The sequence below is a fragment of the Myotis lucifugus genome, unplaced genomic scaffold (assembly GCF_000147115.1).
Source record: "Myotis lucifugus unplaced genomic scaffold, Myoluc2.0 scaffold_418, whole genome shotgun sequence".
In the NCBI taxonomy this organism is placed as follows: Eukaryota; Metazoa; Chordata; class Mammalia; order Chiroptera; family Vespertilionidae; genus Myotis; species Myotis lucifugus.
In genome coordinates, this window is record NW_005871466.1 from 474,866 (window position 1) to 488,810 (window position 13,945).

The following is a 13,945-nucleotide window of genomic DNA, read 5'->3' on the forward strand; positions in this document are numbered from 1 at the left end:
GTCTAGGGTGTAGGAAGATAGGACCTTAGAGTCTGAGAGTGGTATTTCTGACAAGGACCCATAGGTGCAGGGATGGCAAGGTGTAGGTGTACCATTGGAACCGGAAGCTGAAAGAAAGGAGGGGAAGACTATGGGACCTGGAGGTGATTATTCAGATGGGCCCTGACGTCACTCAGGATGGTTTGATGGGCGGTTTAAACTGTGCCAAGCCTTCAGTGAATATGGAAGAGTGGTCAGGATTTAAGTAGATGGCACAGAGGAAGGTAAAAAGTACAGCCATAGCTCAGGGATATTTCAGGTTCGGTTCCAGACCACCCTAATAACGCAAGTAGTAACCTTTTTGTTGCTGGAGGGTCTTGCCTTCAATTTGTAAAAAACACAACATCTGTGAAGCACAATAAAACAAAGTGCAATGAAACAAGGTCGGCCTGCAACCAACTGGTAAACCCTCAAAGAGCGGAAGGAGCTTGTACTGGGGTGGAACGGTAACCATTTGGAAAAGCTGGTGGGCAGCCAAGAGCCAGGAAAACACTGATCTCAGGCCCTTGTTACACAGGGTTGGCATAAACAAACCACCTCCACCCACCGCTGCTCTGGGGGGAGCCTCGTGTTGGACAAAGACGGAAAGGGTCTTGCATCAGAGAATGTCTACAAAACACCACTCAGTGCCTGGCACACCAATCAATGTGTCAGCCAATCGACATGTCTCTCTCACATGGATGTTTCTCTCTCTCGGTCTTGCCCCCTTCCTTCCACTCTCTCTAAAAATCAATGGAAAAATACCCTCTGGTGAGGATTGATTAAATAAATAAATAAATAAAAGGCCTGGTGGAAAGGGAGGTTGGGTCAAGGGAGAGGAGGCTCCGGCAGGAGGAGGATGAGCACAGGGCTGGGTGGCGGTGAGGGTGACGGGTGGGAAGCTCAGCAGAATGACCTGGCCTGACCCCAGGTTCCTAGCTCATTCGGACTCGGGATCGTGTCCAGAGGTGACATTGGGCCGGATTCTGTCTCTGAGGAGCTTGTGAGGGCCTGTGTGGCCAGCGATCAGTGGGTTCTGTGGTGTCTGCTTCCAGTCTATGTCCTGTCTTCCTGTCTTCCTCTTATTTACATTACGAGCATCCGATTCAGGCCCCGTGATTTCTTCCCTGAACTCTTTTTTTCTGCCTCATGTCATTTCTTACGTACTACTTCAAAGTGAACCCTCCATCATTTCCCGGTTCAAAACCTTCAGTGCCTCCCTACTAAACAAAGTTAACTGTTCGCACGTAAAGGTTGCAACCTTCCACAATATGCTGAGAATAGTTTTGTCCTGTGTCTGACCATGTCACCTTTCCCACTCGCTACTCCCGAGGTGGCGTCTTACTGTGCCTTCCTCGCTTTCCTGCAGGCTGTTCCTCCTCCCAGCATGCCCTCTCAGGTTTTCACCTGTCAAAATCCCGTTCTCCTCATCAGCGCGCTGCATACGCCAGCAAGCTTACGAAGCCCTTCTCCCTCACACGAACTCAGGGGTGATACTGAAAATATTTAACCACTGCCCCACCATCAGCACCATCCTATCAATTCTGGCTGTGCACAGAGGCGGGCCTCTAGGTCCCTGCCACGATGGGCATTAACCCTTTATCGCTGAATTGGGGGAGGGCCTTGTGTTCCAGGGGAGGGAGCCAGGGTGAGGGGCAGAGGGGAGTACAGTGAGGGGCTCAGGGTTTTAATATTTTAACAGTGGCATCGTAGTGCAGGCCAGCTGAGCGTCAGCTCCTCTGACACCCTCATGCAATCATCCTGTGCAGGCCTCTTCCAGTGGCCTTGACTTCTGCAGCATCAGCCCATCGTGCTTGGTAGGTGATTGGTACACACTTGCCCATCTCCTTCATCCTGCTTGCAACAAGGTTACAGATCCTTTCCAAGGCTCTCTGACTCATCGCTGTGCCCTCCCTCCACGACACCTGGCAAATCACAGGCACTCAACAAATGCTGGTTCCTGTGACTTGAAGAAGGGGACATTGTTCACTTTCAGATGTCAACCAAGTAAGGTTCCCGAGGAAAAGGGAAAAGATCAATCTTTTCAAATGAATGCCTGCTCTGTAGATGTCATTTCCTTCTCACAGTACACCTGGGAGGTTGCTCTTCCTGTTCCCATTTTACAGCTGAGCAAATCCAGGCTTTGGCCAATTCAAGCTCATTTCTGCCAGCTGGACGGGGCAGAAATGCACTTGCCATCCTGTTTGTCTCACGCTAAACTCACCGTAGCCTGTTCAGAACTGTGTGTCTCTTCTGAAGGGTAACCACTTTGTTTAATCGGCGGCTCTTTTCAGAATGTGCTCCCCTCAGGTGTGTGTTTATCCTCGTGAAGATAAGCAGGTGGGACCCTTCTCCTGTGACTGCTGATGTCCGTGATGGGACAGTGGGCCCAGTAAGGCAGACCCCTTTCACCTGTCCTTCCCGTTTGTTCCCCGCCATTTCCTGTCACCAGCTCAGTTACAGTGTTCTTTCGAAGGACATCTCTTTCCGGATCTTTGCAGAAGGAAGATTTCAGCACAGCCAAGAGGTGTAAAGGGAAACCATTTTAGTGTTTTAATTCCTGCCATTATTAGCTCCCCGCACCAGCTTCTAATTACGCAGGAGTGCGCATGTCTGACAGAGCGCCGGGCCCTTACTCATGACTTGCTAATGAGATCATATTTTTCATTACAATTCCAAAACCCCATCAATCTTTCCTTAATTATTTTAAGTGAATTTGCTGCTTGAGAAAGGAAAGGGCGTATGTGGTGCTAGCAGGAACGGGGAAGTTTCATGTGATTTCAATCTCAGGAACTTTGTTGGCAAGATGGCCCATCACTGTTGCCAATATTAATAAATCAAATTTTAAAAAAATAATAAATCAAATTTTGATGTCAGGAACGGGTTTCATGCCGTGGGCCCCCCACCCCCACCCCACGCACCAGACCTCACTCAGATTCAGTGGATCAGACCTTCAAGCGCCGCCACAGCCAAGCTCCTCCCAGATATGTCTGCCAACACGGATTCCAGTTACTGGTGCCGCCAGGGCTAATGTGTGCGATGTCTGACGGTCCGGGTCCGAGCTGTAACTCCAAGACCCTCTGGACACCAGCTCCACCGGACTTAACCCTTTAGCAGCTGGATTTTGAATAGCTCCGGAGGGGCCTGGAGGAGGCTGGGGCAGACAGATTTGGGGGTGGAGTGGGAGGGAGTGGAGCAGCATCCATTTAATGGCTGATGGAGGTGTATTTGAATGTTTTATATATTTTAATTTTTTATTTATTATTTTTTTTAGAGAGAGAGAGAAACACCGATTTATTGTTCTACTTAGTGGTGCATTCATTGGTTGATTCTTGTATGTGCCCTGACCGGAAATCAAACCCGAGATCGAACTCGAAACCTTGGCGTGTCAGGACAATGCTCTAACCAACTGAACTAACTACCCCGCCGGGGCTTAAATATTTTTATGTGTAACATGGTGCAGGCGCTGACCAGTGTCCACGCTGTCCACAGCTCCCAAACCTACCCGAGTCACTACCTTTCCAGTCATGTGACCAACACTCCAGATGGGCTTTTATTAAGTGTCACACCTGAGCGTTGGCCAGCACCTGCCTCCAGCCCTTAATGGAGCTGGCTGTCCACTTCCCGTCCTCAAGCAGGATATGGGAAAGCGGGCACTTGTCTGAGGTTATGTACATGAGGGGGAACCACTGTGGCCGGGCGTTGCCTTCCTTGCTCAGGCTGACCTTCGCTCCACATACTAACTTTTGTGTTTTCACCATGAAATACAGGACCTCAAAAGTGAAACTCCAGTTGTCTGATTACAAATTTAAAGGGTTTAATTAAAAAGATTTTTTAAACATACAGCAGATGTTCAATGTTGATGCCATGTTTGTAGCTCTTGCAGGTTCTAGTAACCCCTTGAAAACTTGCCTGAAGGAGGAAGTCCCACCATGAGTAGGAAGGGGGCGCCCACCGCCTTGGCTCCCAGGCTAGGCTCAGGGTCTGGTCGGGGCAGGAGGCACCCCTGGCTGCCCCGGAGTCTGTCCACAGATGGACAGCCCCGGAGCCCTGACCTGGGCAGCCCCACGCTACTCTAACATCAACCCTGGAGCAGGTTCCCTTTTTCAGCGCATTGATCTTATTTGTTATACTTAGTGCCTGGGCGGGAGCTGAGCCAATAGGGTTCGCTGACCTCCACCTCCATACCCAGCACCCTTTTTAGAAATGTCCTAGACTTGGCGCTGCCTGACCCCCTCCCCCGCCATGGAAGGAGCCCAAGAAGGCGCCCTGGGCCAGCAGTGGGAATGTGACCCGCGGCCATGGCAGGGCCAGGGAGCCCTCTCCGCTCAGCCTGCAGCGCCAGGCCTGGCCTCCGCGCCTTCCCTCCCGGTCCATGTACTGTAATAACCAAGTCAACTGGAAAAGAAAGGCTGAAGAGAGTCGCAGGGACGCGGTGCGGGCGGCCAGGCCAGGAAGAGGAGCGCACAGCATAAAGGGGCTTTGTGCCCGGCCCTCCCTCCGCCGCGGACTTGGCACCCTGAGCCCAGGGCGCTGCGCTTTCCCTGGTGGGACCCTGAGATCCCCGCTGAATAAAGAGCAGCGTGGGAGGGGCCCGGAGAGCCGTAGCACAGCAGAGCAAAGAGGAAGCCAAGTGAGGGAGGGGGTGGAGTAGGGGGACACAGAGCCCCTGTCTTCCCTGCTCCCTCCCCTGGGATTCATCGCGGCCCCTCCTCTTGCCAGCTGTCTCCAGGAAGAGCAGTTCGCCAGTGACTAGTCAACGGTGCAAAAAGCCTGTTCTTGCGGGAAGGGGGGAGGAGAGGGACTCAGACTCCATTGCCACGTGGTCCATCAGGATGCTTTGCAGCCGTCCTAGGAGACTGTAAGGAATGGGGGAGAGGACAGGAGAAATCAGGGAATTCGACCTCCCAAGGGATGTGGGTTGAGGGGTTTCTTTTTCACATCGTCAATGACAGCAGCAACTCCTCAGCTTCCTGGCTGGGGAGCCTGCCCCATCTTCCTCCCCCTCCTCTGGGAAGGTAGACAGAGCCAGAGCTCTTCTCTGAAAGTGACAATATCTGTTCACTCAGAACGAAACGTACTGAGGAGTCAAAAGAATCTCAGGGTCAAGGGTCCAGGGCTTTGAACTCCCCTCAGTCCCTTCCCTCTGGAGTCCTCGGGGCTGCCAGTCAGCTCTCCTGCTCCCCAGGGACAACCAGTTCACCCCGACAGTGGTTTGCCCCAAGGACATGTTGGGGTCGGGGAGACTGGGACCAGCCAAAAGCTGTGCTGAGAGGAGGAGAGGGCTGGCACTGCTGCGGGAGGAGGGTTCCGGCAGCCGGATCCATCTGGGGCAGAGCGTTCACCAGGTGGGAGCCCTCCGCGCAGCCTGCCAGTCCCCCCTCTCGGCTTCCTTTCCAAAGCCTGGTGTCTTTGTGCAGGAATTATCCAGGCCAGACCAGTCGGGGGCCACCTGTTCGTGCCCCCTCCCACCTCCCTGGTCTCGGAAGCGAGAGGAGACATGGTGGGAAACCCAGACAGCTGCGACCCCCTCCCCCTCCCCCATAGAGCCAGCCACCCAATTCTAAGAACCCCGCCAGACCCTGGCAGATGCGTTGCTCTCTGTGAGAAATGCTTCTGGAAGCACATTAACTCTTTCATTCAATGACTAACTCTCACATTGAAGAGAAGATGAGTCAGGGCTAGGAGGGACCTCCTACATGAAGCCCAGTCCTCCGCTCCCTGTCCCAGCGACCTGCCCCGCGGTCAGGACACTGAGTCTAGCAGTCACAGCAGCCTCGGAGTGCCTCTCACAGTGACTAGGGCTGCCCTGGGAACTCAATGGATTATCGCAGAAGTGACCAGGTGTGACTTGGTCATAAAAGGCGTTCCAGCTCCCGCCTTCTCTCCCTCCACTGCGGGAGCCAGCTGCCATGTCTCAAGCGGCCCTGTGGCGAGGTTCTGTGCTGAAAGCTGAGGCCTAAGTGTTTATTGAGGCGTCATAGGGAAGCAGACCTGGACGTTTGTGGCAACATAGATTCTACTTCGACTCCTGCAGGATGGGAGCGAGAGAGCAGGGGGAGGAACCACTGAGCAGAGTCAGCGGAGTGGAAAATTACCAAAAGTGGGTAGGGAGCTGTTTTCTGAGATATGTTAGGCAAGGCAGATGCTGGGGGGATTTTGCAGTTCTCACAGCCTCGATGGAGACCTTGTCAAGATGAGGGCCCAAGGGAGCCTGAGTAAGGTTTGGTCAAGGAGAGTCCTTGGCAGCATTTCTGAGCCACCGTGAGCTTGGGGATCGTCTGTTTTGCAGCAGTAGATTATTCATTATACCCCGTAAAGATGTAAGCCCAGACCTCCAGTCCATGCCTTACGCATTTCCTACTACACTGCTTGGCCCTCTTTCAGCAGATATCTCACAGGTTACAGTAATTATAGAGCTTCAGTCAACATAAGCAAGACGGTTGGATCTTTCTTGAATCACCTGTCTGTATATTAATCCCCATGACCACTCAGGGCCCAGCAGACAATCAAGTATATCGCTAGACTTAACAGACATGGCAGGGTCCTTCCTCACTATAAATACCTCCCCACATGACATCCCTGCACCTGGGTATGAATCCCTTGAATGCAAGTGTCTGGCATCAAACCAGCATATAACCAACTTGCTGAGCACTTCCTACATGTCTGCATGCTCATCTCTGCCCTCCAGAAGCAGAGTTCTGGAACCCAATGCGGACTTATTGTTTAGAGTGGGTTTAGAGTAGGAATTAGGGTTTGTAAATGCAACCCAGCCCTGGCCGGTTTGGTACAGTGGATAGACCATTGGCCTGAGGACCGAAGGGTCCTGGGTTTGATTCCAGTCAAGGGCATGTACCTCGGTTGCAGGCTCCTCCCCAGCTCAGGCCTTGGTCAGGGCGTGTGCAGGAGGTAACCAGTCTATGTGTTTCTCTCACATCGACGTTTCTCTGTCTTTCTCTCTCCTACTCTCTAAAAAAAATGAATGGAGGCGAAGTGTCCTCCAGGCCTGGAGCTATCTGGCTGGAGCATCCGGAAAGGATTAAAGAGTAGATTGTAGGAAAAGTAGAAGCAATGTTTCGAATACCTGTATTGCAGGTGTTTCATAAATTTGTAAGACATGAGTAAGCAGCTTGGTTCTTGAAAGATCTCTGAATCGTGTGCAGTTACTTGGGCGGGTTGGGCGGGATCCTGCCACAAGACAGGTGGGAGGGAAAACCCAGTCACAATATTTTCTCTAGCAACAAATAAGATGTGGAAATCAGGAGACAATGAAGCATACCAAATGGGTGGCGTCAGTCAAAAGACAACATGGCACAGCATTTCAGTATTCCAGCCAGGCCTCAGAGATGTAGCATATCAGTATGTGGAAAGGGGGTCTTGAAATTTATGTGGAAGAGAAAGTAGACTATGGTGCATATATGGATAAAAATAATGTGAGGCGATAAGCAACAACAATCATAGCTGATAACATTATATTTCTGAGTGACCAGACAAAAGAGAAGGCATAGAGCGGACCATTCTTTGGCCAGTGTTTGGTATAGTCTCATTTCCAAATCATGTATAGTCTTTATAGTTTTTAAGGACAAAAATTCAAATATTCTTTTATATAAGAAAAATGAATGGAAAAAGCATCCCCAGGTGAGGATTAAAAAACAAAAACCAGATGCACCTCAAATTCCTTTACCCGGTTTTTAGATCCTTTCGTCCCGGCTGCAGGAAAACTCTGATAGCCAATGAGATATTCCCAACACGGCCACTCTGGTGGACCTCCTCTTCTTTCCCTTCCAACGGGTGAGCAGGTGTGTGCCTGCCCTTTAGGACCAGCTGGACAACCGATCAATATCATCAGGACAATGGTCTATACGAGGGTGGCCATTTTTCTCAAAAGACAATCCTAGGCCCCTCTATGGATAGTTTTTTCTATAGGCTTTTTTTTTCTCTATAGGCTTTTTAAAACTCATAAACATCCTTAAACATTCATATTCAAGGTAGAGTAACAAGGGTGGTTGCCAGGCAGCTTGAGAAATCACCGCCTTCAACAAGACTCAGCACAAGTACCACTTCCTCTTAGAAGCCTCCTCTACTCTATTCAAGTAGAATTAAGTGTCCACCCCTCTGATTGGCTGTGTCTGCTGTTACCATTTGGCTGTAGCTATTTGCCTCCATCAGACTCAACCTCTGATTTCAGGGACCGTGTTGTCCACCTGTGGCCCAGATACCTAAAAAGAAGCATCAATGATTCTCTCTCATCATTGATGCTTCTCTTCCTCTCTCCTCCCTTCCTCTCTGGCAAGTAGTAAGTCCTTAACATGAGTGTAGGATGGATGGATGATGGATGATAGATGGATAGGTGGATGGGTGGATGACTGGATGGGTGGAAGGATGGATGGATGAGTAGGTGGATGACAAAAATGTACAGGTAGATAGCCAGTTATCCTTAAAGTAACTTCTAAATAGATAATATAAAGTAGTCAGCTCTACAAGCAGGCCACCAATTGTCAGAGTGATGGTCTAAAATTTAGGTCTATGACCCTTCCTTAAATTTGGTCTATATTTCCCCAAAGAAACAATGCAGCAAAACTGGAAATCACAACAGTCAACCCACCAATTCTGTTAACCAGGATGTGCGTGCACTTCTTCAACAACACATGCTCACTATTGTTAGTCCAGGTTTCAAACAACAACCTTACCAGTGGACTTCACTCATTTGTTAGTTAATTTAGAAAAACTAATATATTAATTATTATTATTTTGTTGTTGTTAATCCTCACTTGAGAATATTTTTTTCCATTGGTTTTTAGAGTGGAAGGGAGGGGGAGAGACTTAGAGAAATATCAATGTGAGATTGACACATCGACTGGTTGCCTCCCACATGTGCCCTGACTGGCACTGGGGATCGAGCCTGCAACCAAGGTACCTGCCCTTGACTGGAATTGAACCCAAGACCCTTCAGTCCACGGGCTGATGCTCTAACCACTGAGAAAACTGGCCAGGGCAAGTGTATCAATTATTAATAGGAAACACTTGTTTGTCAGGGACTAGTGCTGGATGGTGGAGACTCAGAGATGAAAAGCAGAGTCTTAATCCTGGCTGGAGCCCCATTCTCCTGGGTATCAAATGTAGCAGATGCCCCAGCAGAGAGAGGGGCACCAGAGGCCAAGAGTCCAGGGAAGAGTTCTTGGAGAAGACGCTTGAATTGAAGCTTAAGGACAGCAGGCAGAGGAAAGAGCATTTTAAAAGACACACAGGTAAAGGAAAGGTAGATGATTTAGAACAAAGCTTTAGAGTCACACCGGGTGCCCATAGTGCCTCTGTGCTTTCCCGTGGTGCTGCCTGTGGGTCCCTGGGTGAGTACTCAGTGCTCTCAAATTCATCTTCCCACCTTCAGAGTGGGCGACACCGGCCTCCTGGGCTTTGTGAGCATGAAATGAGAGAACACACGTACCTGACACAGGGTCTGGGCCTGGTGGTTTCAGGGAGGAATAGCAAGGACCGTCCTCTGGAAAATGACTGCCACTCTGGGTCAGAATCCGGGGAACTGCCGACCCGGTTGATGAGAAGTAGGATCAATATCAGGAGGAGGAAGGAGCTAGGGAAGCGGTCAGACAGCAAGCAGGGACCTGAGCCCTGAAGCTGCGGGGTGAGAAGCCAGCACTGACCCCTGGCAGTGCCTGAGAGGGAACTGTGAGCACAAAGGGTGGTTCTGTGAATTTTGGTCCAAAACCTTAGCAGAAAAGAACCAAAGAAGTACTATTTCCTCTGCTTCTAATTTCAGCTTCCCTGGGCCTTTATTTTGGGTGCAGATTACCTGAGTGATGGGCAGTTTTTCTCACAGCCATAGGTAATGTGCCAGAAGTGGAGGAATTCAACTTTGCAGACGAAAGATTTAATCTTTAAGATCCCCATGAAATGGCTCAAAAATGAATTAAAATCAAAGTTAGATTTCAAGCCCTGCCAGTTGTGGCTCAGTGGTTGAGCGCTGACCTATGAACCAGGGGGTCGTGGTTTGGTTCCCTGGCAGGGCACTTGGCCAGGTTTCAGGCTCAATCCTCAGTGGGGGGCGTACAGGAGGCAGCCAATCGATGATTCTCTCTCATCATTGATGCTTCTCTTCCTCTCTCCTCCCTTCCTCTCTGAAATCAATTTTTTTTTAAAGTTAGATTTCAAAAGTAATGAAGTGATAGAAGCTAAGAGAGGGTACTTTTATATTTGAGGCTCTCTGGAGTTGGGCTTAGCCTGCCATCCAAAAACTAAAAAATTTGTCATTAGCTGTTTGGGTCTATTTCTTAAAATAAAAATGCTCAATCGCATTGTGAAAAAGGTATACATAGACACATACATATGTAAATGCAAAATGTGTCCTGGTTACCATCACTAAGGTTCTTATGTGTGAGACGGGCAGATTAATGGTGCTTTCTGCACAGAGGCGTCATGAAGATTAAAAACATTGCTGGCATGTAACAATCATGCGTCCTAAATAGTAACCATCCTACATAATAAAACCCTAATATGCAAATCGATCGAATGGTGGAAGGACTGGCGAACAACCGGTCACTATGATGCACACTGACCACCAGGGGGCAGATGCTAAACACAGGAGTTGCCACCTGGTGGTCAGTGTGCTCCCTCAGGAGGAGCACCACTCAGGCAGAAGCCGAGCTCACAGCTGGCAAGCACAGTAACAGTGGCAGGAGCCTCTCCCACCTCCACTGCAGGCAGGCGGTAAGGAGCGAGGGGTCCTGGACTGCTAGAGCCCTGGACTGCGAGAGGAATGTCTGACTGCCTGCTTAGCAGACATCCCTCGAGGAGTCCCGGACTGCAAGAGGGTGTAGGCCGGGCTGAGGACCCCCCACCCCCACCCCCCAGTGCACGAATTTCGTGTACCGGGCCTCTAGTCTATATATATATATAAATATATATATAAAAAAGGCTAAGCAACCAGTCGACCAGCCAACCGGTCAGTAGGTATGACACACACTGACCACCAGGGGACAGATGCTGAATGCAGAAGTTGCTGAGGATAGCAACTTTGCAGAGTGCCCTCTCTCACTCCAGGACCTCTTCGGGGATGTTGGACGGCCACTTTCAGCCTGATCCCCGCAGGCCAGACCGAGGGGCCCCACCTGCCCAAGGGACCCTGCTCACTCCACAGACACCCTTCGAGCCCTGGCGCACCACCCCAGGTGCAGCCCGCCAGGGAGGGACCATATGAGGTTGGCTCCAGGGCGTGTCTGGCCCATCTCACCCAGTCCTGCCCCACCGGCCACCTTCTAATTAATTTTTCTTCAATGTGCACGAATCTGTGCTCCAGGCCTCCAGTTAGCAATAAAATTACGACAACTACGGCCTGTCAATCATGCGTCCTAAATAGTCTTAATCCAGCAGGTCTCAGCGTGGCCTGAGCCCCTTGAAGGCAGCAGGTGTTCCCAAGACCTTGCAGGACATCCACAGGTCCAAACGATTTCATACTAATACTGAGGCGTTGTTGCCTTCCATTCTCACTCTCTCACAAGTGCAAGGCAGAGCTTTCCAGCGAGCACATGGCCTGAGATTCTGCAACAGATTACACGCAGCAGATATGAGAATCCAACTGTCTGCTAATAAGTCAGTTAAAGAGATTTGTAATCACATAAAACAATGTCACTCTATCACTAAAGGTTTTGTTTGGGAAAATGGTTATTTTTCATAAAAATGAGCTTACTATACAATGGGTTTATTATTGTTCATTTTCAATCAATTAAAGACTTTTCCATTTTCTCAGTTTTAATTTCTAATCGGTAAATCTTGGTAGCGATAGCCCACAGGGACAGAAGCATTAAGGTTCTCCATCATTGTTAGGGTCGGAAGGTTTTGTTCTCAATGATGTGAGAGAGACACATAGATTTGTTGACTCCTCTCTCATCCCGCCAGCTCCCCCCGCCCCCCGCCCCTTCCCAGTGGAGGTGCGTGCCTTTGGTCAGAATCAAACCTGGGACCCCTCAGCCCGTGGGCCGGCGCTCTGTCCACGGAGCCAAACCGGCCAGGGCAGGATCAGAAGGTCTGAGACGCTCTCCACAGTCCCACCTCCGTGGTCTCTGCCACAGTCAACTGCCACCATGATCACAGTCTGCACCCCCATCCGCATCCACTCTGTCCCATCACCGTCCTCCTTACAGGACATCGGAGCAGCCGCTCTGTACCTGACTCTGGACTCAGCAAAGGAGACTCAAGGCAGTCGTGGTCTTTCCCTATGGAGCTTGTATGAGGAAGATCAGGAACCAACAAAAGCAAAACAGATCAATAGACTGATTGCCAACTGTAATAGCACAAGGAAGAACAGGATCGTGGGGCTAAGACAGAAAACGGAAGGAGCATCATGAGTAGGCCTTGGGAGGAGGTGACTTCCTGGCTCAGACCTACCGCAACCTGCCTTCCGAGTGGGGAAAGAGCATCGCGAAGCAGAGGGACCAGCCTGGCCCAGCTCCCAGGGGGGACAGACATGAGGGGCGGGGCCAGAGCCGAGCAGGCCTGCAGCATTGAGCGTGACTCCCACAGTCTTGTTCCTGCGTTCCAGCCAAAGCCCTGCCTCTGCTCCTGTCACACGGACTCCTTTCACTGGCTGCCTATTGCTCCGGGAATGAAGAGCAAACCCCATGGGTCCGGCTCCTGGTGACCCCATGACTGACCTCACCCTCTTCTCCCTCCCACCGCACACAGGCAGCCTTCTTCTCGGCCTCTTCCCTCGACATCCTGTCTCAGGATGGGAGCATGTGGCCACTTCCCCAGCCTCCCTGCCAGTCCAGACCGTTCGGAAGCAAAGGCCAAGATGGAATCTGAAGTCTGGGAGACCTGCTGGGGGAGAGTCTGAGAGGACGAGGGAGGGGAGCAGCGGAGGGACAGCCTGGGGCCAGATGCAGGTCTGACACCGCACTCGGGGCGGGAAGGACAGAGCCGGTGGGGAGTGAGCCCTAGTCTCCGTCAGGCCAGTGCGGAGCCCAGAGCCAAACTCCAGCCTCCATGACCTCCTCTGGCCCTCCCTGCGACCCATGCCGCCAGCGCTTCCTGCGTGTCAGAGCTGAGGACATCGGCTCTCGGGGTTACGCAGGCTCCCCACACCCTACAGCCCAGCGCTTCTGCGTGGAACCCGTGGAACCCGAAGCCACGTCCTCAGCTAGGGGTTTGTTTCTGTCCTCATGTGGCCACAGGGTGTAAATTCCTTGTGGTGGGCTCTGACTTCACCTTCCTCTTTAGCCTCCAAAGTGATTTTATGGCCTCCAGCATACAGCTAGTCCCGGAGGCCAGAGGCCGAGCTGGGGAACCTGAGGAGGGCTTGGGCCTGGGGCTGACTGATGAGCGAATCACAGCTTTCCTTCCTCCCCACTCCCTGCGCCAGCCCCCCCACACACACACACACCCCCGCGGCTGCCACAACTCAGAGGACTCCAACTTCTCTAGTGTCCTCTCCTTTGAGGATTGCTTCCCAGGGCACGCTAACCTCCTCAGCTACATGCAGTCACAGAAATATCAGAATATAAGCAGCCAAAGAAAACGTGGCTGCATGTAGGGGGGACATGGGTGAGAGCAGCCTGGGTGTGTGCAGGGAGCTCCCAGGAAAGGCCCTGTGCTGGGGTCCAGCCCCAGCGGGTCCAGGGGTCCCCAAAGGTGTGGACGGAGTTGGCGATGAAGGAATGTCACGAAGACAGGGTTCAGTTCATCAGCATAGCGAGGTTCTCCAGCCAGGATCTAGCCTGGATCTGTTGCCATGTTCTGGTCAGGATCTCTAGTGAAGTTCTGGTTAGGATCTCCAGCCAGGTTCTGGTGCCATGTTCTCTCCCTAGGTTCTGTCTCTAGGTTCTGTGTAGGTTCTCCAGCCAAGTCCTGTCTCTAGGTTCTGTCCCTACGTTGTGTTTCTAGGTTCTGTTTTTAGGTTCTGTCCCTAGGTTCTTCA

The 13,945-nt window shown here is 51.2% G+C and overlaps 1 protein-coding gene and 1 pseudogene across 1 annotated transcript in view; both read left to right on the forward strand.

Annotated features, from left to right (window-relative positions):
* The window catches only part of XRCC2 (X-ray repair cross complementing 2), a 162,740-nt gene that overhangs the window by 115,423 nt on the left and 33,372 nt on the right, over nt 1–13,945 (forward strand). The window lies entirely within an intron of this gene.
* LOC102425290 lies at nt 7,054–7,587 on the forward strand (annotated as a pseudogene).